General features: G+C 38.7%; 1 protein-coding gene across 9 annotated transcripts in view; it reads left to right on the top strand.

Moving 5' to 3' along the window:
• Nucleotides 1-26,664, top strand: part of DSCAM (DS cell adhesion molecule) — a 459,192-nt gene that overhangs the window by 312,652 nt on the left and 119,876 nt on the right. The gene's annotated exons all lie outside the window — the stretch shown is intronic.

Raw genomic sequence — 26,664 nt, 5'->3', positions numbered from 1 at the left:
TAAATTCCGAAGTGTCCTTACGAGCTGCCCTTGTCTGCCTTCGCCCTTACTCTCATGACAAGCAGCTCTCTCACTACCCATTTCTTGGCAAACAGAAGGAAAAGCTGTGTCAAATACAAGGATGTGAACAGCCTATAGTACAGCTCAGTTTAAATTCCCAGTCAGTGGTGATGGACTGCAATACTCTCTATCCGTTTTAATTATTTATTTTCATTAAATGCATGGTCTAAAAGATGCTGTGAGAAAGCTACTGTAAACCTTGGCAACAGGAAAATTCTCCCCCAGACACGAGTACTTCCTTTTGTTAGAAACACAGCCGATTTTTTTCCTAATGAGGTCCTCCCACTATGAGAAATTAACAACGTCTGAACGCTGTTTCTGCCTCTTCAGACCACTGGCAGAGCTTTGATTTAGGGACTTGCTCTTTAATCACCCATCATGTGTCATTACCCCGACAGGCGGCAGCAGCCGCAAGATACAAGCTCCAATAAATTGCACCGAAAACCGCTGAAGCGATCCTTTGTTGATTTTCCTTTACAGCTATTCGATGGCAGATCAGCTGTCATAACAACACAGTGCCTGTGGCAACAGGGTGAAATTAAACGTGAAGTATGTTCAAGGTAGCTGGTAGAAAGCTGGAATATCCCTTTTTCTTCTGTACATCCGAATGCTTTCTGCTTCTCTCAGTAATGCCAAGCCTGTGGCAATTGGCTAAAACGAATGCTTTCTCTTGTAAGATAATTGCCAGGTGTACTGCGGTACAAATACTCAAGTGATTTTGTATGCAAATCTTTGCAATGCTCTCATTTAAGGGAAAGAAAGGAGGCAAAGACTTCTCTCTATTTATATACATATATATATTTCATACAGATTTCCAATTGGGTGCAAGAAGAAAAAGAATATAGCAGCCCTTTTGTTTTTCTTCAAGGCTGATTGCACAGCAGTGGTTTTAACAGGAAGGTGAAATAGATTTCTTTCCACCTAGCTAGCTAGAATGCACATAAGCTCTGCTATATATTTTTTAGTTGTATCAACACCATCATAGGTACATTGACTTTTTTAATTTCAGACTTATGTTGCCCAAACAGAGGCATTTAAAAGGAGGCATGGCTGAGGTTTGTTTCAGTTTTCTGTTGAAATTTACATAGCAGCTACAAGACATTGAGACTTTCCTTAAAAAATGAACAGTTTAACAAAGTTGTGATGACTTCATCACTTCTTCACTCTTCTTAGAAGACTGGGATAGGATTCACAAGCTGTGGACTCTAGTTGCTGTTTTATTTTCTCCCCTTACTGAACACATTAACCAGCCAAACCATGGATATTTTAATAGTACATCTTTCTTTCTCGTTCTTGTGTCTTGTTAAATGACTTGTTTATTCAGAGGTTTTATAAGGCTCTCTGATTGCAACAAGCACTGTGTCCAGGTTTGGACAGGTATTGTCGGTAGACAGAGTAACAAAGATCCTGTGTTTAAAAGTCATTTGGATGTGGTGCTTGGGGTTATGGTTTAAGATACACCTTGTAGAGTAGGGATATTAGTTGGACTTGATGATCCTGAAGGTCTTTTCCAACCTGAATGTTTCTGTGATTCTGTGATTTCGGATAAGTATTGCCAGTAGACAGAGCAATGGAGATAGTTTCAAATCAAGAACAGAGCAACAGAAGTCATTTCAAATCAAGGATTATAGCACCTATATCTCTGTACACTGCTCTGAATCAAGACTTGAAAATAATGCCTACTCTGCTGTCCTCCTCCAGTTGAGATGTTGAGACGATCGATACAAGGTAGATATATAATCCATTCATAACCTTCGTGGGAAAAGTCAGCTCACAAATTTCAGCATTGTATTTAGCACAACCCCAAAAACCCTGCTGTGCTAGAAGATAATAGTGATCCTGAAAATCTCTTGTCTGGGAGGAAGTATCCTGGAAATTATTCTTACTGATAATTTGGAAAGACTTTTTCCTGAAAGGGAATTTATAGCATAGCTGTGCAGATTAAGACTTGTCTTCATCTGAACTGTGAATAAATAATACCCTTCTGGAACACAATATATCTCAATAACATTTAAAAAAATAATTAAGTTATGCCAATAAGCACAGGACACTTGACACACAGAATTTCAGGATGGATTACTCCTCTTGGACTTACTCATTACTCATCTACCAGGTTTAGTTTAGTAAACATTACTCTGTCTCCTAGTTTGATAGGACAAGTGAGACATCCTCAAATCTCCAATGATATTTCCACCTCTGACTGCAAAGAGGTTGAGTGCTTTGCTCACGCTTCTTCCACCATGCTCTTCCTAGGCTTTATACTGTCTCTAAGCCTCGTTCAGGAGAGAGGGCAGAGACCATTTGAGGGTAAAAGTCACTGACTGACCCTCAGTAGCTCAACCAGTTCCTTCAGGTGGAACAGCTTTGCAGGGCAGACTCAGAGCATCATACCAGAAGCACAACAGTCAGGCACTAAGTGGTTGGATCTGGGTAGTACAGCATCTATCAATGATACCATATTGGTTAGAAGATGGGGAGAAAAAACAATAATGTGCTGATTTTGGCTGAGGTAGAGTTAATCCTCTTCATAACATAAAGTATCAGGCTATATTTTGGATTTGTGCAATGTAGCCATACCCACTCCCCGGATTTTCATGCTTCTGTTTTATTATACCAAATAATTTTCCTCTGGAACATTTTAAGTACAGATGCTGCTGTGCATATATTAGTTTGTTTTTTTTTCAAATGGGGGCCATATGCAGTGTGCTTGCTGGGTTTAATGATGGCTTCTAGTGGAGGTAGTGCATGCATGATCTATTGTTGCTTTTTTTTTTGTATTTGCAATGTCATCAAGAGCTGGGCCTACCTCTTGCTAACAAAGATGAAATGAACTTAAACCAAGAGAGTATTGTACAGCAATAGTGGAATATAAATTAACATAATAGGTACATGCAGTACACATGACTGTTTCCACTTCAAAAAAATTAGCTCCTGTAGTATCATAGTTTTCCCTTTCCTTTTGCCTTTACCTTTCTTTTTCCATCTCCTTTCTCTGTGTTTGGTTATGCCAGCTTTAAGGTATGCATCATTTACAAAATAACCAGCAGGACAAAGTCTGAGGCTCAGAGGACTGTGTTCTCATGTCACGTCATTTTCCCATCATGCCCACTAGTGTTTCTTCCTCTTCCTCACCGTCCCCATTCTGCAAACCTCACATCTTCGCCATCACTTCCTCCTTTTTCCAAAATCCCACATTCAGTCTTCTAGCTATGAATTTCAGAGCTCCTCATTATTATTATTGTCATACAAGTTTAAAATTTCTAGAATGTTATCTGCACATCAAGAGTAGTGGACAGAGTCCTAATTATAAACTTTCTGCCATATCAGGGATCCATATCAGGAAGTTCTTCACAGAGAGAGTGATTTGTCATTGAAATGGGCTGCACAGGGAGGTGGTGGAGGCACCATCCCTGGAGGTGTTCAAGAAAAGACTGGACGAGGCACTCGGTGCCATGGTCTAGTTGACTGGCTAGGGCTGGGTGATAGGTTGGACTGGATGATCTTTGAGGTCTCTTCCAACCTGGTTGATTCCATGGTTCTATGATTCTCTGGACTTTGATCTAATCACAAACTTTTTCATCACAAGACCTTTCAAAAGATTATTTTCTGGTTTTCATTATTGAATGCTTTTGTAGGGCTGGCATGATGATTCTTTACAGCATTTATTTAATTATTTTTTTATTATGGCTGATTCTTTCTCTCAGTGATTTGATGTAATGACATAATTTTTGCATTTAAAAAGGGAAAGAAAGAATGAGCTGTGAAAAAATGATTTATGACTCGCAGTATCTTAAAGAAATAGGTAGGAATTAAACTACATTTGAGTATCATTTGCCACAGTCACTGAATCAGTTCCATAACATTTTCTGTAGTAAAGTAAAAGCATAACAATATAGCATATAAGCAAGTATTTTAAACTTTGCATGAGACTTTGTTTCCTTTTAAATAGAACATAAAATGCCACTGTTAGCCAAGGACAATCTTTTAGAACTGCTTCCATCACTGCAATTTTATGCTTTTTTTTTTCTAAGGCAAGCAATTTTGCCTTCAAATGTAAAGAAAATGTAATCTTTTTTGTAGTGCTGTCTTTTTATCTTCAAAATAGTTTTCCAAGAATTGCATGGTAGTTATCTTCATATGCGTCTGTGAAAATCCTCTGCTGGCACTCAGCATAAATACTGTGTGTAGATTCTGTGATAATCAATGTAAAAATAAAAATTAAATTTATGTCTGGAGGCACAGAAAAGAAGCAGAAAATGTAATGTTGGGAGAATAGCTGCCTACCAGCTGAAGACACTATATTAGAGAGAATTTCAGGCATTGCTTCCTATACCACTTCCTGCTGTGCATGTCAAGTACAATCAGAAGAAAATATTTGCAGTTGCAGATTTTCCTTCAGCAATCTAGGTGCATTTACTTTGTAACAGGTTTCCTTCACTCTATGTTTCTAGCCATTAAGAGTCAGCCTCTGTATCACTTTGTGAGCTCCTATCCACCTTATTCGTTCAAATATTTGTTTCGTATGTGATGCTTGAATGTATCTTAATCTGACAATTCAGTGTTTGTTGGGAGGGGAAAGGAAGTATCCACTTATGGCCACAGCAATTGATTTCTGTGAGTCTTTGCAGTATAGATAACTAAAGAAGCATGGCTCCATTTTTAGATAAATCTTATTAGGATCCTGCAGGGTTAGGGAATGAATTGATTTGGTCTGTCAAGCTAGGAGATAATGAAAGAATGACCTCTTACAGTTGGCCTAATTATTTATGATTAATCTAACCCTTTTTTTTTCAACTGTCTCCATCAAAAAATGAAAAATAAAAATTATTACATTCAGTTTTTTTCTACCTTGACTTAGAATAGTTGATCCTACAGGAACATTGTTCTCTGGGTAGTATGTACATCTTTGTGACATTAGTTCTACCTTCGCTGTCAATGTTTATTCAGTGCTTAACTTCCACCTGGCAAATTCTTGATAGCCCCTGAGAAATCAATGTCCTGTGACTGTATGGATGTAGGTGAACATATGACCAAGATCAGAAAAGAGAAACAGTAATCTCTAGAGTTCCAACTACAGTTCTTGACTTGTCAAACAATACTTGTCACTGGAAATTAATATCTTGTTTAGAAGTGTGCAAACCCTCCTCCTAATCTTGCAAGAGTAAGCAACAGCACACATTAAGAGTTCAAATGTTTGTAGGCATTGCCCCCTGTATGCACATCAGCACTGGTACAAGTAGGTCAATCCGATTGCTAGTGCAGATCTGTCTTACATGTGGTATCTTGTGTGTCTGCACTCTGTCATGCTCCCTCATGAAAGCTGATATGTTCTCAGGTGACCAAGGAAGCAGCCCAGTGTGAGCAGGCATTTGGCAACATCATAGTTTAAACTCCCTGCTTTCAGGGTTAAAATTTCTGCTGAAAGTTTCTGTATTTCATTTTGCAAGATAACGTGATGCCTTTATGTTGTAACAGCTCTGTTGGACCTAGGTAAGATGATGACATCATCTACCAGAATCTCTGTGTACCCATGTGCATGAACATGTGGGCACTCACCTAAGTGTGTTGCTTGATGTTCCCCCACAAGAAAGAATGCAAAAAGGAACAAAACCCCATCCAGATGTGATCCAGTTCTGGGCCCTACAGTTCAAGAAGGACATAGAACTGCTTGACAGTCCAGCACAAAGCCACAATGATGACCAAGGGAATGTAATGTCTCTCTTACAAAGAGAGACTGAGGGAGCTGGGGCTCTAGCTTGGAGAAGAGGAGACTGAGAGGTGACTTAATTAATGTTTATAAATACATAAAGGGTTAGTGCCAGAAGGATGGTGCCAGGCTCTTCTATGTGGTGCCTGATAACAGGACAAGAGGCAATGGGTGGAAGTTGAGGCATAGGAAATTCCATGTAAACCTAAAGAGGAATTTTTTCACTGTGAGGATGACAGAACACTGGAACAGGCTGCGCAGGAGGGTTGTGAGTCTCCATCTCTGGAGATGTTAAAAACTCACCTGGATGCATTCTTGTATGATCTGATCTAGGTGATCCCTCTGTGGCAGGGGGGTTGGACTAGATGATCTTCTGAGGTCCCTGCTAGCCCCTGACATTTGTGATTCTGTGATTTTCTTGAATGCAATTCTTTTACTTAGGTGTAATGAAGTATTTAGAAATTTTGATCTTTGGCTGATCAGGTGATGTGCCATGTGATAGGACAAGGGCTAATACAGCACAGGAAGTTCCACCTTAACATGAGGAAGAACTTCTTTACTGAAAGGGTCACAGAGGACTGGAACAGGCTGCCCAGAGAGGTTGTGGAGTCTCCTTCTCTGGAGACTTTCAAGACCTGTCTGGATGCATTCCTGTGTGACCTGAGCTAGATTATACTGTCCTGTTCAGGCAAGGGGGTTGGACTCAACCATCTGTGAAAGGTCCCTTCCAATCCTTAACATCCTGTGATCCTGTGAGGTGGAGGTGGTAGACTTCAAATTTTAGCAACAAGAAAAAATTACACATTTACTTTTTTATCAGAAAAAAAAATGGAGCTATGATGGGAATCCTCCCTTCATTAAACACAATCCTTCTTGTCTACAACATCCCTGCTATTTTTTTAAATTAAATTTAATCCCTAATGATACATTCTCAAAAAAATGCATCCTTAATAGTATGTTCCTAAAGCCATTTCTTCTTTTGTAAAGCAGAACCCGTGTTTATATAAACAATGTGCACACAATTTTCTTTCTTGCAATCAGTGGAGTGCTGAAGGATGCTTAGCAAAGCAGATGGCTATTTAGGAATTTAAACATATGTTGCTGGGAGTCCATTTGGGTTTGAGGTTTTGTTGTTGCTTTAAAATTTGGCTTAAACTTTTAAGAAACAGTCTGTGTGCGTATGTTGTGTGTCATGGTCTGTAAGTGCATGGGACTGAGCTTCAGCAAAGGTCATAAGTCTTCAGAAATTGATAGTAAAGCTGCAGTTTATTTCAGTAATCTGGCTTTGAGTCAGCACTGCAAGTTCCCTCAGTTCTGTTTCCCCACTTTGAACTTTTCTTGCATTTACTGAAATAAACTCCTGAATCATAATCTCAATGACCTAACAAGAATATTTTTCTACTAATTGATGTGAGAGAGATTGAGAGACAAGTACTCAAGAAACAATCCTGTTCTCTTACTTCCATCTCTTTCTTCACAAAGGACAAAGGGTTTAAAGGGTCAAAAGTCTTTTCTGAGAGTTAAGTGATAAGAATGTGTGAATATGAAATAAAAGAGAGAGGTGGAGAAGAGGACACAACAGGGCTATTCCATAGTACATTTTGTTGCAAATCTTCAGTAGAAAGAGCTTCTGTTAGAGGGATATTTTTTGCTGGCTTTTGGTTACTAGTCATTGATTTTGGTAGTTTTGCACATGTAGATACACCGTAGTGCAGCAGGATTTCACTTCTCTGAACTAACCCTCAAACTAGCTTTGCAAGTGAATGCTTATTACTCTAAGTGCTCTGTAAGAAAGCAGTGCTCTCCTAGTTTTGTTTTACTTTGCAATGCAGCGTAACTGTTGAGTTTGCAACTGGTACAAGTTGGCTCTTTGCCATACTCCTAGAGCCATGAACCCTTCATTTTATCAAGGAAAATCTTCTGCTATCAGATTTTTAAGTGTTGACTTGCCAAGCTGAAATAAGGAAGAACAGACTTCATAAGTGGTTGCATTTTGCTTTTGGAAATCCAATTACCTTTTACTAAATGTCCATCTCTAAGATTTAAATAGTAGTTAAATGAAGTACCTAGCTTTTAAGGTAAATGGGCATGCACCTAAATGGTGATGAAGATCTTTACAGGACTGCATATCAATCAGAGGTGTTCTCAGGCATTTTGCTGACTCTATGTAGCATCTGTTTCTGTTCCCAGACATACCTCAGCGAACTCACCAGTGGAGAGACAGACATTACTCATAATGATCACTGCCTTTCTGGGTCTACTTTGTTTTGGTATTCCTAGCAGAGTAACTCATTGTCCAGAGATGCTAACACTCTCCCTCTTTGGTCTTAAGCTTTTCAGTGTGAAGCTTCCAAAACACTTAAAGAGGTATTCAGAAGATAATAAAGGAGAGACTGACTTGGATAGGAGTAAGACTGGCACTATCCACTATTTAATTTGGCTAGGATGAGTATGGCTTCTTTCTTGATTGCAATCTGCTTTAAACCGTTACTATCTAGTTATTTCACCTGTAAAGATAGAGTAGCAGAATAAATCAGACTTCTTTCTGGAAGAGGGGGCTCAGATGTACAGTTGAGTGAGCACAGATGAGCCACTGACTTGGCATCGCCTGAGCTGTCCTGTGTATCTCTGTGTCTGCCTACCATGAGGGATATGAAAAGTAATTACTAAAACAATTGAAGAGATTAAATTTCCTCTAATCCACTGTGTAGTTATGTGGACCTGGGCAGTTACCATGGCTTTGCTGATACCCAGTTAAGTTCTTCAGCTTCGACAACTAACTGTACTTAATGTGTATGTGCCAATGTATATGCATGCTCTCTTCTGCAATTCCCAGGAAGTTCCTTATATCTTGCCCATATTCAAGATTTTTTCTGGCATAGTCTTATAGTGTCATTACTTAGCTGTAATACTATAAATCCCTCATGTGGCTCCTTTCTGGAGCAAGAGTTGACTCTTTGCAGCTTAGTGAGAATTCTTTTCAAGAGCAGAGGACATATGAATGGGCAGATAAAACCCAAACCAAAAACCTGAAATAATTTCACTTTAGCTCCTGTCTGCTCCTGAATTTGAATGAGCAAGCTGTGTGTGTGAAATATGGGAGCTTGAAAGCACTAGAGATTTAACTTGGGGTTATCCAGGGATTCTTTGGCTTGGAAACACACAAGAGTTGGGGTACTTTTAGAGGATATATGATGTATTTCCAGATTGCTTATACCAAGATAACTTGACTTGCTTGTGCATTAGCCTATTACTTGTGCCATGTGATGCAAGATAATCCAAGGAACCCTGCATATGTGCTGAAATGTGATTGACTTTGAGAGGTTACGTTCTTACACCAGAATAAATTAATTTTATGTTTTCATGCTCAGAAAAGAGAACGAGGAGAGTCATACTATATGAATTGTATAAGCCATCTAAGTGGTTTAAGTCAGAGTGAATTTGTGCTCTTTTCTGTCTCTCCCCGTAAAGCTAGTGGGTAGGTAGACATATTTGTCATTGTTGAGATAACAATCTGGATGGAAGTATTTCCCAAATTCCTTCATGCCAAAGAATCTTAAGATATGGATTCTGCATTAGTTTAATTTGCATCATAGCACACATTTCAGCAAGATAGTAGGTGAGAGTGATGAGTTATGAAGTGGGACAGGAGAGGTATACCTTAGTCTCACAAACTTTTCTTCTTCAGTTCCACAAGAAGACGAGAGAAGGAATCAACAAGAGGCAGTGACAGCTGCCAAAAATAACTTTGTGGATTTTGTTTTGCAAAAACATATCCCAACACCCTTATTCTGAAAAAGCCTGGCTAGTGCATCCTATATCTTTGAACTCCATTCAAAATCCGTGTATTGGAGGCAGCTGGGAGGAGCAGGTCTGTCCAAAGCTTCCCAGTTTTAACTTGTCCAGTTTTAACCTATCTAGAGGGTTCAGCATGATCCAGCTTCCACAAACAGTCTATTTTCAAGCATGTTCACAGGGACACAGTCTCATTCTAATCTCTTTAGACACATTGTAGGCAGTTTCCCTGAGGACTCTATCTGTGGCAGGTTGGAAATTTCATTCACTCTTAGCTATTTTGGTGTGTTTGGAGCAAATATCTCCACTGAAATATTTTTTGTGCTCAAACACAACCTTCTGAAAATTCAAATAAACAAAAAATCTCAGTGGGATTTTGCTGGCCATGAGGAAGAATAGTGGATTGAGAGTCTAAATATATCTTTTCTAAATATATCTTTTCTCAGTGGAATTTTGCTGGCCATGAGGAAGAATAGTGGATAGGAATCTATTAGCAGTGAAAAGCAGAATTGAGTTTGCAGTGAAAACACAACAGACACCATACTAAAATCATGGTATGACTAGCATCAGGATGTTAGATACGGTGGTAAAAATAGATTATGCTTTGCCTGGTCAAGAGACTATGAAGCTTATATATGTGCCTGAACTGTTTGCTTTCTGTATGACATTCATAGAAGAACATAGGAAATGTAGTTTTTTGTCTTATGATTTACAGAAAAATTAGGGTGTAACATGAACAGCGGTGGGTTTTGTATCTACTTGTCTTCAGCTTCATTATGTTAGCTGTGCAGACTGATGAACTGTAATTGTTTCCTGGCTATCGTTGATAGGAGATTGGGTGACAAACAGTTTTGGAGCACTGCTAGGTTCCTGTTTCTCTCATTGATCTATATGAGAACAATCATTATGATAATGATTCTAATCCAAGCTTCTGTAATATAACTGAGAAATAAATGCTTCTTGCTTAATATGCCTCAATTAACGGGTCACCCAGCATAGCTGCAGCAGGTTGCAAGTAAGTAGCTTTCAGGATCTGAGCTCAAATGATTATAGGTTTTCTTTCCCATTTTAGATGAAATGAATTCATAAGCATTACTCAAATGAATTGCTCCTGTAGTCATTAATTATAGTATACACATGTTAATGACATCATTATCAAGAGATAACATAATGTCCCAAGGACCACGTGTTACAGTTGTTTCCTGTGCAAACAATTGTGCTTGATAACACAGCCTGTCACAAAATGTCAAAAGAAACAACATGGTGTCTTCAAATGATTGTGAAATTATCATGTGTCACAGCTATGACTGTCATAAACAATACCATCACGACTGAATTTTTCATTAGCTTCTTGGGTGAGGGATACTGAAGAGAACAATTAAGATCTTGAACATCTCAAATGCAGCACATAATGCAGCACTGAATTGTTTAAAGCATACCCTGTGACTGAATTAAAATGTATTAGTCATAAACTGAGGATAAACATATCAATAGACAATATTAAGGGCCTTGAGAGACTTTTTTTTTCTTGATTTTATTGAACATAAACAGAAAGGCTTCTTTTAAAAATATTCTACAGTTTGATTCTCTTTTAGCACCTCCTTTTTAGCTAGTACAAGGAATGGTTAATGAGATTGTAGGAGAGCTGTCAACTCTTAGTGCCGATGAAATCCTGATAAAGGGGAAGTGATAAAGCTCCACTAGACTTCTACAGGACCAAAATTTCACCCATGTGGCTACTGAGCTCTGGAAGTGGGAGCAATTTCACCCCCCTGCCATGATCAGCAACAACGTCAAGCCTGTAATTGGCACGTGGGTTTTGCTGTTGACATTCACAGGGACAGAGCTGCTCCTATTAATCTGAAACAGCATGGCCTGTCAAAGTCCTACAACACTTAACTGCTACCCCCTTCCTGGCTTTGCCTCTGCACAGACCAGTTCAGTAAGAAAGACCAGACTTGTTTTCTGTGGATTTTGGCGGTGTTTCCACCTTTCACAGTTTTCCTTCTGCAATAGGAAAGTGAGAATTTATCAAGCCACATCCTTTTGGGTTTTCTGTGTTTGTGCTACTGAACTGAGAACCATGTAAGTGAGTGAGTGGTAAGCTGTACAAAATTGCCAAGAGCCATGGGTTGCCAGGCAAAGAAAGGTAGAACAAGTTTCTCCAGGCCTGGGGAGGCTGCTTGTTATAGGGCTGCCAGGAGCATTCCTCCTCTAATACTGCCTCTCCCATAGAGTTAGATGGGACCTGCTGACAAACAGCTCCCTAGAAGACCTATCAAAATCATTATCTTCAAAATTTGTGCTGTTTTTTACTCCTCAAGACTGTATCTTTAGATATGCTGATGATGACAGCACTCTAGTCAGGCAGTGGTTATCTGTTATTAACAATGTGGAGGAAAGCTGATATTCAGGCATTTTTCCTCCATTGTCTTTCCTTAATCATCTAATTTCAGAAAGTCTGTGCTCCTGATACTGTTGCTACTTTATATGGAAACTATATACAAGTCAACCAGCCCTTCTGAAGCCACTCCAGGATAACTGACATGCAAATATTGTAGAAAATTTGAAGCCTCTAAAGCAAATCCTCATTTACATTTTTGTGCTCTGCAGTTCTGTGATCCTGAAAGAGAAAACCATCTCAGAGGCTTCTCTTGAATTATGTCTTTCCTGACTAGTAATAACGACATGGGAATTCTTGACAGATGACCTGTTTTTACACTTCCTGAGACATTTCAATCAGATTAAGATAATGATTCAGATTCCTTTCTGCTTTCACCTGAATTGGAGTACCAAATCCTCCAATGTTCCCTACAAAACTAATTATTCAGCTTTACAGTCTTGCAGTTACCAGCTAGCTCAGCCCTAAGACATGCAATAAATTATCAGTGACCCCTTTTTCACCTCTTTGCCTCAAAGTTCCATTCTTTGTAAAGGACACCGTCTAATTAAAAAACACAACAGGGGCTTGCTGAAACAGAAGGGTAGAGTTGGGGGGGGGAACCCTGTGAAATTACAGAGATTTATTCTAGCAAAATCTGAGGCAAGACACATGTTCTGGAGAGAGAGGTGTAAGAGCCTAGTGAGATTGATGAGAGACTGGCAGAGCTAACAATAGGAACTGGAAAAGTTACTGTATCTGCCAGCAACTTTGCAAGCTTTGCGGGGGGAAGAAAAAAATCAAGGGATTATTATTTGTTGGCAGCAGTATTAAAAATGTATTTAACTGACACGAGGCTGAGAAGGCTTTTTCTTTCTTCTGTGCTGCAGATATGATTGCTTTTTTGGTTTTTTTTTCTCCCACAGTTCAGTACAGTTCAACTTTTTAATGAGCTGCTTGTTGTAAGGGCTAGTTCTGGGTACTCTGTCTATCGGTCGATGCCACTCATACAGAACAACTGAGTCAAGTACACAGCATAAATACAGAAATATTTCAGAAACTACTCAACTTTAGGAAGTTTCCAAGTTATCCGTGGAAAACCTTTGTGAAATACAGGCTTGGGTTTTTCCTCTTCTACCTGTTTTCCTCAAAAGAAAGAAAATATATGCCACATATTATCTGTAGAAATAATTTACTGTCTAAATAATAATGGCATATTTTTTTTAGGAAGACTTCAAGTGCATTCAGGTATGTTCAGGAATTCTGCAAAGCAAACTGAACACCTAGAAATAAAGAAAGGAACATAACATCTGTCAAAGGAGTTGGGAAGTAACCTTCTAAAAAAACGTAACTTTGCCACAAAAAAAACAGAGTCAAATTAGAGTGCTTTAGTGACACTCAGCTGGCCTAGTCAACCAGTCTTCTATCTTGCTTAATGTCATTCAGTATTTTCTAATGAAGAGCTTAATCAAAAATGAAGCAGTAAAAGTCCTCTCTTACTAGAAGGAAAACAAAGAAAACAAATCAGGATGGAGATCAGTCGTTTTTTTATCATCATTTTCCTTGTGTAAACAGATGAGATGATCATAGAATGTAAGGGGCTGGAAGGGTCTTCTGGAGAGGTCCACAGAAGACCACACAATCTCTGTGAGCAGCCTGCTCCAGGCCTCAGGCACCCTCACAGTAAAGAAGTTTTTCACAGTATCACAGTATCACCAAGGTTGGAAGAGACCTCACAGATCATCAAGTCCAACCCTTTACCACAGTGCCCAAGGCTAGACCATGGCACCAAGTGCCACATCCAACCTTGCCTTGAACTGCCCCAGGGACGACGACTCCACCACCTCCCCAGGCAGCCCATTCCAGTGTCCAGTGACTCTCTCAGTGAAGAACTTTCTCCTCACCTCGAGCCGAAATTTCCCCTGGCGCAGCCTGAGGCTGTGTCCTCTTGTTCTGGAGCTGGCCACCTGAGAGAAGAGAGCAACCTCCTCCTGGCCACAACCACCCTTCAGGTAGTTGTAGACAGCAATAAGGTCACCCCTGAGCCTCCTCTTCTCCAGGCTAAACAACCCCAGCTCCCTCAGCCTCTCCTCGTAGGGCTTGTGCTCGAGGTCTCTCACCAGCCTCGTCGCCCTTCTCTGGACACGCTCAAGCATTTCGATGTCCCTCCTAAACTGGGGGGCCCAGAACTGAACGCAGTACTCGAGGTGTGGTCTGACCAGTGCAGAGTACAGGGGCAGAATGACCTCCCTGCTCCTGCTGACCACACCATTCCTGATGCAGGCCAGGATGCCACCGGCCCTCTTGGTCACCTGGGCACACTGCTGGCTCATGTTCAGGCGGGTATCAATCAGTACCCCCAGATCCCTCTCTGTCTGGCTGCTCTCCAGCCACTCTGACCCCAGCCTGTATCTCTGCATGGGGTTGTTGTGGCCAAAGTGCAGCACCCTGCACTTTGAGCTATTGAACCCCATCCCATTGGCCTCTGCCCATCTGTCCAGGCGGTCAAGGTCCCGCTGCAGAGCCCTTCTGCCCTCCAGCTCATGTTGAAGTGAAGCTTCCTGGCATCCAGTTTGTGCCCACCGACCCTTGTCCTACCAGAGGACACCACTGAAAAGAGACACCACTCAGACATCCACAAACTTTAACAGGCTGCTCCTCTCCAGACCAAAGAGCCACAGGTCTCTTCAGTCTTTCCTCATCAGACAGATGATGTAGGAATCTTGTGGGTTCATCTCAGTGTAGAGTAGCAGTTGCAGCTACTTTGACAGTGGCCTCACCTAACTTTTGCTAGCATTCAAGTTCAGTTATTAGTTTGGCATCATGCTGACATTGTTACTAATTTAATGTATCTTACTATTAATGGAAGTTAAAAAGTCATGTCATTTTTTAATTTCAACTGTGAATTCTCAGTGAAATGCTATGGGACAAATGTGTAACCATTCCTTCATAACAAGAAGATTTTCATGCAAAATTTCGAAGAACAGAGAGATTTTTCCTTCAGTGAACAGAGAGAGTTTTCCATAAGTTAACAGAGAGATTTTTCCATCAATGAACAGAGAGATTTTTTCCATCCGTTAACAGAGAGCAGAAGTGCAAGAGCTTCTCAGGCTAAAATCTCAGTATGATTTATACAGCATTTCAGGCAATATGATAAATCTTTCATTACAAACAGCTACCAAAAAAACCAAAAGCAGTTATTTACAGAGAAGTAGCATGCGGTGTATAACAGTAGAGTTGTGTCCTGCTCAGCAATTCTGCAGGCTGTTTTTAGCGAGAAATCTATAAGCATTTATCCATAGGAAAACTCTCTGAAACAGAAGCTAACTATAAGCTGGCTAGAAATTAGGGATAACTTTACTTCGTGGCATAAAAGAGAACTTTTTTGTCTTCAGTAACAGCTTAATTTTGTGCATTGTTTGTATTTCACAAAACTATACTTTCAGTTCCTCACAGAATTCAAGAGTCAGGAATGTATTCCCAGGTGGCCACCAGAAATCCATCTCCTTTAGCGTGCTTTTGTCTTAATGAACTTGAGTAATTTTACTAGTGTCAGTTGGCTGAAAAAAAAGTATCAGTTTTGAGACCATTCTTAAATTGTCACTTTTTAAAATCCAAATTCCCATCCTGAATATTTTTGCAGGCATGTTTATCTGATTTTTTTGACAAGTTCAGGACTCTAATATATATTTTTTTTCTTCTCTGCTTTCTGTGGTTTATATCAACTGGGATATCTCATTTGGTGAAAGTTCCTAGAGTGAGTGAAGTGACAGTTTTAAAACACAGTGTAGCATTTCTGTCCTTATATCACAGCCTTTTTAAGAAAAGTAGTTCTAACTGCTCAAGTTGTGCTGGGGTAGGTATAGGCTGGATGTTAGGAGGAAGTTCTTCACAGAGAGAGTGATTTGCCATTGGAATAGGCTGCCCAGGGAGGTGGTGGAGGCGATGTCCCTTGAGGTGTTCAAGAAAAGCCTGGATGAGGCACTCGGTGCCATGGTCTAGTTGACTGGCTAGGGCTGGATGATAGGTTGGACTGGATGATCTTGGAGGTCTCTTCCAACCTGGTTGATTCTATAGTTCTATGATTCTATGATTGCTTAAGAATCAGTTTCTACATTAAAAAAAAAAAATCTAATTGGTTAAGCCGTTGGCCATGTGTTTAATTAGTCAGGTCACACAAGGAATTGAAGAGCCTGTGAAGCTGATAATGGAAAGCAGTGTTTGCTGCCTCTTAGACAGTATTTGAAATCTGTGTGGATTTGTGGTGAATGAAGTAGCATTACTGTCTACAAAGTGTTCAGTGCTCCAAATCCAGTTTCATAACAGACACAGATTAAAAAGAAGAGAAGCTTGCACAGCAGCTGATGGCTTTTGGATTTGTTTCTGAATAAATCAAGCAGCAGAGTTCCATATCATAGGGAAATTATAATTATGAATGACGGCTTGCTGAAAATTATGATTTCGTTGCTTTTTGGGGCAGAAAAGTGAAGTGTTAGATATTTGCACAGGCAACAGTTCAAAAGAAATGCTTACAAAAATGATTGAAGTTCCACCCATCAGTGCCCCATCAGTGTGTTTCTCAGATAAATTATTTCCTAGGAACCAGGCTTTGAGGGTCTAGACCAGACATGGTTGATTACAAATCCTCACAGATGTCTCAAGAAGATGGTAGTAAAAGATGAGCCAGGAACTGTGGTTCTCAGAGCTTGATCTCACCCATTGTGTCAAACCACAGGCACACTCGAGGTTCTCAGCTTCACCACATAGGGCTGGGAAGTTCTGATACCCCATTTCAGGCAGAATTTTCACCGTTTTCAGATTGCCTGTCTTGGAGCCAAGGAAATGTCAGGCACTCTACTTTCACAGCTGGGCACATGAAAATACTGATCACTTATCTCCAGGCCTGAGCCACCCACCAAGTCTGCTGGGCAGCACTATGCTACAACCAGGGACCCACAAACCTTTTCTTTCTGTGTGGCCGTGAGAAGTGAGAGAGTATCCCAAAGTAATAGTGGTTGGGTGTGATGCAGAGAAACTAATTCTAAAGCTTTTATTGGCCTTCCTTCCTTCTTCATGTCCTTACAGACAAGTTAGAAACTATAGTGGGATAAGTAGTTCTCTGTCTCTGTTCTAGGGAACATTTTACTTTGCAAATAAAATCAAGTATTAATTCAAGTAATTTGTAATAACGAACTAACACTCTGTGTTGTTATACCTTTTTAGTGTCCTTGATCTTACCAAAGCTTATACATAGAGTGAAATGTCTGTCATGCTAGGAAAACAGAAAGTGGGAAGGGAGAGATTGAGGTATTTAGTTTCAAGGTTGTGCATTGATTATACTGATTACCCCAAGTGCTTGTAGTTTCTTTTCTCATCTTCTGGCCAGTAACCAAATGCTGAGCTAATAAATTTTGTTCTAAGCAGTTTCTTTTCTCAAAGAAACTCTATTCTTAAACATTTTTTAGAGTCAAAGAAATTGGCTGACAAAAACTAAATCAGTCATTTCAAAGTCCCTTTTGAAATGACTGTCCCTTTTGAACCACCCAAAGTGGTTCTGAAAAGCTTCCTACCAGCTTATAAGAAACTCTAAAATGCATCATAGAAAGAGCAAGACCAGTCCAATAAAACCTAAATATGAGGTCTTGCTGTGTATGTGGCTAATAAGGTTGTTATATATTGTATAAACTCACACTATTCAAAACTGTGATTATTGCTTTTATAATGCAATACAGCAAACAAACAAATAAATAATGAAAAACAATCCCTCAAATCAGCACTTATAACTCCTAGATGACCTGAAGCCAAATTATTTGTATGAAGACTGTTTAATGGTTTAGGTAGCAAGCTTGTAAGTAGAGTATGTAAGCATGTGTTTCATGGATTTGATTAAAAGAGAAACATTTGATGATCTAGTTAAAAAAACATGCAGTATTTTCACATTTCCCTTGTAACTGGCTGCTTCATTTGTCATGATCAAAATCTGTCACATACAATACGTCAAACTATGCTTAGAATAATTACTTTCTTCTTTGCTGGAGGTTACATTATCACCTCTTCCATTTTGACCTCTATTTTTGGGTGTTCTTTCTGTATGTGGCAGAGGGAATGGGAGTTCCTGTTGCTTTTAAACACAATTCAAAGCAAAAAATAAACCAAGTCCTTTGAACTCCTTAAAACATTCACACTGTGGTAAGGTACTGTGGAGGAAAGTGACCTGTAGCCCTGTGCCATGTGCTTTGTTTGTGAGATGGATGGCTATAATTTACTCCTGCCTGAAACACTAGTATTTATGATGCCTTTCCATGGCTGAGGGGTAAAAATGGTCTCTAGAGAAACAGAAACATTTTTTAAGAGTGTATTGAGAAGAGAAATTCACAGGACAACTGAAGGTCAAGGTAAGAAGGCAACAAGAGTCACTTTGTCTTCTTTTCCATGTAATGAAATAATTCTTCTTATTTGATTCCATGGAAAAGATGTATTTCTTTTCCCTCTCTTACTCTCACACACACATATGTGCACATACAAGTACACAAGCACACACACACAGCCCACGCACACCTTAACCTCAGTTATCTAGCAGGACACTGTAAGGTCAGGAATAATAGTGCAAAATTTGGCTTTGAAAGTCCTTTTCAGCTGTAATCTGTCAGGATGAGAGTATCATATATTCTGAATAAGCCAAAATAATGGTAATTTTGGTTCAAATTATGGCCTAAGTCTTCTGGCATTAGGCATTTGGATTCTTGAGCTAGATTGTCAGCCTTTGCTTTTGCTGGGAAGCTTTATTAATTGTTCAGTGTAATGGTCTCAGAATACGTAGTAGAAAGGCCTAGCCTTTTGATTTGATGAAGTACTTCAAAGACCAAATATCAATGAATGTAAAAGGCACCAAAAAGTCCCCAAGGGACTTCCTAATTTTAGCTTTAATCAAAGCATGTGAGATTTTTCCTTTACAACTTTCTGCCGTAAGAGCTGTTGCTTATTTGTGGGTAAATGTAACTCAGAAGTATTTTCCTGAATATCTTTAGTTTAGGAATACCATGTTTATCTCATAGTGGAAAATGAAAGCATAGAATAGATCAGGAATCAAGTTTGTTGATTTGAGCTAATACACTGCGCCAGGGGAGATTTAGGCTGGAGGTGAGGAGAAAGTTCTTCACTGAGAGAGTCATTGGGCACTGGAATGGGCTGCCTGGGGAGGTGGTGGAGTCGCCATCCCTGGGGCTGTTCAAGGCAAGGTTGGATGTGGCACTTGGTGCCATGGTCTAGCCTTGAGCTCTGTGGTAAAGGGTTGGACTTGATGATCTGTGAGGTCTCTTCCAACCCTGATGATACTGTGATACTGGTCAGACCATTTCCAAACAATCCTCAGATGATCTCTATGGCAGGGGGCAGTAGAAATTTGACTGAAGTCAGATGGATGTCCAATAAAATCATTGTCTTCAGAGCTTTTTATTAGGATCTTATTCTCCCTGGCTGAATCTCCTTTCCTGTCTTCCCTGAGATTGTAGCATTTATTAGCATCCTAAATCTACTTAGTTAAGAGAATGCAGACTTTAAGGTTAGACCTTTAGCACTGGACTTCCCTGACTTTGACTTGGACTTCTGAAAGTTGGTTGCAAAACTCTAATCAGCTCACCCCGAGGTCCTTTTATCATCAATAAGAAGCCATTCATCACCTTTAAGGCGAGATGAATGGCCCTCTGCAAGTTCTTGTTTCCACCCAAGAGCTGCTACAGAAGTCCTCATTTGACGAGAAGAAGCCTTGGGTGACTGATGTTTAGCCATCTGTAGATGCATGCCACTGATTTGTTCTACCTCCGTGTACAGGTGAATGCTTTTGTGTATACATTACAATGCAGTAACACCTTTCTGTTAGTTTAAATCTGCAGAATATATATATATTACATTGATGTGTTAATGTACACATATAGAGAATGACTACATAGATAGAGTTGTATCTTGCTGATTTTCATATACCCAGGTTTTGTTCCTATTATCAGAGCATTAGATGCTGTTGGTCTATCTGTATCTGAATAGAATATAAAAATGTGAATGCTAGGCTCTAAAAGGCTAGACAGACTAGTTTTACTTGAAATCACTTTCTTATACATCAGCAGATAACATTTTATGGCTTTTTAGCTTAAAACTGAGCTGTTATAGACCCAAGTTATCAGGCTTAAAAGTATACTTATGTGCATGAATGAACAGTAAATGAAAACCATTAATGTCCCAGCATGCACTGCTAACCGATACTCATTTTTGTTGTAGTCAGAGTTTCTTAGTGTGTTTCTGCTTCATTTAAACCAGTCAATACCTCAATTAGTATTTACTTCCCTTCCCCTGGGAGGGACATTTACACATGTCACTTCACAGCCTCCAAAATCTAAAAGGCCCATGGGAATTGCTGGGTCATAAAATATATCCTGATTAAAGCTTTTGTTTTCCAGTGACTTTCTGTCTTTTTTTTTTTTCTCTCTTTTTTTTCTTTTCCTCTTCCCTTGATACTTGTAAAGTGTTTGGGCATTTGTAATGGCAGTGTGCAAATGGAAAGTTTAAAGCCTAAGAACTTAGAGGAAAATTACCACTCTCCCATGTCATTCTATGGTTGCTGGTTTTTACTGATTTGCATTCAGTAAGTCATGAAAAGTTAGAGTACTGTACTTTGCTATTGTGATAGCAGCAATGCTCTCATTTAACATTAAAACTTGATGCCATCTTGATGGCAGTCTGAATTCAATTTAAGATCAAAGCATTGGAGAAGTTATCTAAAATTATATATTTCTAGTTTAAACTATTTAACATTCCTGCTTTTTACAGCCTGGCTTTTATACAGAGTGATGAAAGATCATAATTGATTTGGAATAGAAAGTAGCCCAAGAAATCCATGCTTAATGGATACATATTTCTAATACTAATTTTGAGACATCCACACTTTTCAAAGATGATAATGATGGTAACATTAACATTGGCCACTTATTTCTTCTGAAGGAAGATAGTCTTTGTCTAAGTCTTCAAAAATCAAAACTCTGTACATGGTATTGTGATTTTTTTACATATTTTTGATCATTTATTTTTGCTTTGACAATTATCCAAGCTTTGATGAAGCTGATTTTCCAGTGCTGCCTGTGGAGTACCATAGTTTGTCGTGAATTTCCACAGGCTTTTTACTGTAACTGACTGGAGGGAACAAAGCTTTCAGCTTATCATTTCTCATTTTCTTTCTCTCCCTTGTTAGGAAGTGCAGTTAGACATAATGGGAATTGAAGTTGTATGGCAAGGCAAAAGAAAGTCACATTTATTTCAGAACCATGTCAAAGTCTAGGGAAAGACTGAGCAACGTAAGGAAAGGCTGAGCAATATAAGCAGCTGCTGGTCTCATATGTATTGTTTGAAGGCAGCTGTATGCACTGTACAAACATAAAATGAATGCAAAAAAAGACCTCTGGAGGAGGGAATAACTTCCTTTGTGATTTGAAAGAAAAGACCTTTTTTGATTTATTAATGTATCATTTGGTTAAAATTCATAGTTGTCATGCAAAATAAGTCAACTTATTTTCCTATAATGTGACCTGAAACTGCTTCTGAGTGAATAAAATATGAACCCTAAATGTTCACAGCCTTTACCCTGACATACTGAATCAGATCATCAGACACTAGTAAAGCTGCCAAGTAGTCAAGACATCATTGTCATTGTTTGCATCAAACAAGGCTTGTTCTAGCCTGGAAACATATTTGAATAATACTTATAATCAAAGTAACTTAAATTTACATCAGTGGAATACCTAGCTGAAATTGTATTTTAGGGTGTACAGAGTTCTTATTCATTCCCACATCGTCATTTGCTTCTCTTTATAATTATTTTTTCAAATATTAGCTTATGTGGATGTCCCAGAATCCCAGTAATTCAGTTTTCACATACCACTGAGTCTCTTGTTTTGATATGGGATTTGCAATGCAAACGTAGGTAGCTGGGACATAGGCTGGTCATGTCTGTGTTTAATTTCTGGGTATTATTTATACATCTTAATTCTTATGGGCATTGCTTTTAACTCAATAGAAACACAAAGGTGCAGATGTGTGTAGTGGTTCTTTTTTTCCCACAACAGTACTGTTTTTCATACTGTACTGTCAGAAAATTGTATTGCTTATTAGAATCACTAATGAAGTTCTTGCCTATTGTTCATAAATTCATTCATCTCACAGTTAGTAGTGAAAGTGTACCAAAAAAGCTACAAGTCTGGGCTAGAGGATACATATTTTCAAAACATTTCCAGGAATATATTTATCAATGTATTTTATTATTTTTTTTCTATACACTGTAGATTCTTGAAACTAGAGCCCAGTGAATAATTTAGTCTGTCATATTAATTAACAAAAAATCTTACTTCTCACATTTCTCGGGTTTATATGTTTAAAGTTATTTTTCTTAGTCTGAAACTTCCTCATCAATTGATTTCAAAACATTTTTTTATATATTTGAAATTCATGTTGCGTTGTTTGGTTAAATAATATACCTGTTATTGTTTCCATGTGAAAGCTGCATTGCTTACATGACAAATTCTTTCCTAATTCCAAGAAATATAGTAAATAGTGAATTACAAATTCACTTTCATGAAATATTTAAATGTTCTAAGTTGATTTTTCTCATATTTATCCTAAAAACATGTCCAAAGAGACTCATAACAGATGAACATGAGGAGGTCCCAAATATGAAGTATTTTTTTCAAAACTACCAAATACTGATAGAAAATTATATTCATTAATTAGATATCTATTATTGTGTGAAAATAACTTGATTCATGTTAACTTATGTATAGGTTGGATTCAATTATCTCGAAGGTCATTCCAGTCTGGTTAATTCTGTGATTATTTCTTTCACTCTTTGAGATATGTAGTTGGTTTTCCATTTGACATCTCTTAAGGATGAGGACTAATTGTATTCATATTACCTGCTGGAGAAGTCACAGTTCTACCAAAGAACTTGTGTGCTTAGAGTCAGTGCTCAAGGAGTCCTCTTGCTTTCAAATTCTCTGACTCAGAGCACTGAATTCTGGAGGAGTGCTACTCAAGTAAGCAAAAATGTCACTTATCTGAAGGGGAAAACTGAAGTTAATAGAAGAATTTTAGCAACTCATTTACTGACTCCTGGAAGTCTGCTATCTTTGAAAGTAAGTTAACAAATAAATATTAGCTAATTATAGTCTTCTTTAAATGCAAGTGATATGGGATTTCATTGCTTGATTGAAAGTGGTTTGGGGAAGAAGGTATTTATATTTGAAGTAGAAAAGAATATCATTTGTCATGGACAGAAAAAGATTCTCCCTATGGCTGACCAGGAATTTAACTTAAATGTTAAATTAGAATGCTAATTAATTTTTAAAAAATATTAATTTCAACTTGAATGGAATTTTCTCTCATCATAACTCCTGTTCTGATTCAGGATAGTATTTTTACCCAAGGTTGTTTAAGCTGCATCAAAAGATCACAGTGCTCTAGTTTGGAATGGTTATAATAAACAAGAAAGGGATTACATTCATCTTCTCTCACTACAGCATTATCGTGCACATCTCTGCAATAGAGTAAGGCATTGAGGGCTCCTGAATGATCAATGCAAAGAAAAGACTTGAAGGCACAGTTTATCTGGTTATGTTAACAGAAATCTATAAATATCTGTCTTTCCACTGAGAAAGCCTACAATATGTAGCTTGGCACCGATATTTGCAAGCTGAATCCCCCTGTGATGACAGATGTTTCACAAAAGTTTTGTCATGCTCCTCTGAAGGAGCCAAGTTATAGGGAAGGATGTTCTGCCAGGGCAAAGATCGTCAGACCAAGAGAAGCAAAGACATGATGAGATGTTGATATGTCAGGTGTCACATACGTGACCGAGTCCAGGACATGTCTGTCATAAAGCACACTCTCCAATGTTCAAGTATCTCCATATCATTAAATCATTAGATTTCTCTATCTGCTGAATCTTTTTCATCCTTTTCCTCAAGAGCAACTTGAATCTGCATTATTGTTTGGCTGTGACTAGCAGTTTAACTTTCCATGCAATTCAAAACATTTTGTACAGTGTTACATGGTATCTTCCCATCAATTGTGGTGTTGGCTGTGTTGTATTCCTCTCTTCTGACCATAGCCACATTGCTAGAAAAATAGCATTTGGAGACTACAGTTAGCCGTAGTTCTTAAACATCTTGAGAATTTCAGTCAGTCTTAGAGTAATTTATGGATGCTACATACTTAGTGTTTAATTACAAATGAACAGATAAGGAGCCTTTCAATTTACTTGCTTCCCATGTGGCTATTTCTGTCTATGAGCTAAAAGAGAGAAAAAAAATAGTTATCTCTACATATTTTTTTACTGAATGTGAATTTTGATTTTCTAGTAGTTCTTGAAGGTTAGAATTCAAAAGATCCTGTTGCTTTGCTTGGGCTTCTCCCTAACTTGCTGTAACCTTCTTATTCTGGATAATGAGTCTGGTCATTGTCAAGGTAATTAACTGTTTTAATTTTCATTTACGTTCAATTCCTGGTGGAACACTCAGCAGTAGCTCAGCAAAGAAAGTCAGATTAAGTCATTTTTACTGAATCTCAGTGAAGGTCCAGCTTCAGTTTTCAAGTGTGGGACAAAGGGTTTGTACTTAGTGCCATAGTCTAGTTGATTGGATAGGGCAGGGTGATAGGTTGGACTGGATGATCTTGGAGGTCTCTTCCAACCTGGTTGATTCTATGATTCTATGATTCTATTTTGCGTGAGAGCCATTTCCATGATTCTTAATAGCAATCTTGACTACTCAATTTTACACTTTGATTATCAACAATGAAGTTGTTAATACTACAAAGCAATGAGACAGCTCTTTACTGGACTGTCACAAAGAAAGAGGAAACCACTTAATTGTTTTCTTGGAAACTGATTCATTTTCTTGGGAAAAGGAACTAACAAATCATCTCTTCAAGTGGAAACCTAACTTTAGAGAAATCTCCTAGATTGATGCTGTTGGCATCAGTGTGCATATCTCTGAAATGGAATCACAGAAACATAGAATCAGCCAGGTTGGAAGAGACCTCCAAGATCATCCAGTCCAACCTAGCACCCAGCCCTAGCCAGTCAACTAGACCATGGCAGTAAGTGCCTCATCCAGTCTTTTCTTGAATACCTCCAGGGACGGTGCCTCCACCACCTCCCTGGGCAGCCCATTCCAATGCCAGTCACTCTCTCTGTGAAGAACTCTGCCTTTTCCTCATCCTTTGTCCCCTCTCCATCTAATAAGGACTGGAGGTTGTCCTTGGCCCTTCTCTTGCACTTAATCTATTTATAGAAACATTTTTTATTCTCCTTACCAGCAGTGTCCAGCCTAAGTTCTAAATGGGCTTTTGCCTCTCTAATTTTTTTCCTACAAGACTTACCAACATCCTTGAACTCTTCCTGAGATAGCTCTCCTCTTTTCCAGAGGAATACATCCTCTTTTTTATCTTTCATTCCTTTAGCAGTTCCTTGCCCATCCAGTCTGGCTGCTTCCCTCATTGACTCATCTTCCAGTGCAATGGCACAGCTGCTGCACCTTCAGGAGTTCTTTCTTGAAGTAGGTCCAACCTTCCTGGACCCCTTTGTTTTTAAGGGCTGTTAGGGGAAGCACCATAAGCTATATACATACAGAGGACAGATAGAGATATTACACACAGATATATGTAGATAGATAGATAGATAGAGACAAATCTATAAGTTTGTCAAATTTTGACCAGTTTTGACCAATAGAGCTTTAACAATGTCTAGCACCACGTAGCATGCTCCACAGAAACCCCGGAGGAGAGAGGATTTGACTAGTTTGGAAAACTCAAGAATCTTGGAAGATGATGTTACGCATCTCTTGAATATCCACAGCAGCTTGCCCTTCCCTTCCAAAAATCTCCTATATAAATACATATAATTATTTGTATATGTTACTAGTAAGTATATTAAGAGATATAAAGGATACACACATTTAATATGGCATCTGAGTCATCTTGATGTATTTGTAAATGTCTTCACTTCTTTTTAAGACATCCTGAGAGAGAGAATATCTCATGCATATATATTACAAGTTTAGTTTGCTTATTTACAGTTTTCTAGATTATTTTGTCAGTAAAGAGCTGGCATATTTAGCTCAGTTATTTGCATCAGTAATTTGATTAGAGATAATTGGAGGATGAAGATATACACAGCCTAAAATATCCTTGGCACTGTGACTTTGTTACCAGAAATCTTTTGACATAGAGGAAGATAAAAAGAAGAGCTTATGGTTTAGGATCATTGGAGATAAAAATTTGAAGAGTTAAAAATCAGCTTTAGAAGAAGGGGAAATGTTTAGCTGTGAGGCATTGCTATGGCAATAAGGAATCTCTGTGGAAGATTATGTGAGAGGAAGGGAAGGATAAGCAAGGATGAAGCTGTATCTGAAGAATAAAGTCATCTTTCTTCACATATTTTTATGCTGCTTTTATTAAGAAATTTAGTTGGAAAAAAAACCCAAGCTTCACAGCTAGCCTCTGTTTTCTTAAAAAGCAAGCAAGATAGTCAAGGTGTTTGGTTTGGCACTGTCACCCATCAGGGAACTCTTGGTAGACAACCATTTTGGAGACCTGAAAGTGAGGAAGGAATGAACCCTCTAGAGGCATGCTCTTTGAGATCTGTGGGATTGAAATTCAAATCCAGATGCCCTGTTTTCTGTGGCTG

The sequence above is a fragment of the Pogoniulus pusillus genome, chromosome 12 (genome assembly GCF_015220805.1).
Source record: "Pogoniulus pusillus isolate bPogPus1 chromosome 12, bPogPus1.pri, whole genome shotgun sequence".
In the NCBI taxonomy this organism is placed as follows: Eukaryota; Metazoa; Chordata; class Aves; order Piciformes; family Lybiidae; genus Pogoniulus; species Pogoniulus pusillus.
The sequence above is the reverse complement of the archived record's forward strand: the minus strand, read 5'-3'. Positions and strand labels throughout refer to the sequence as shown.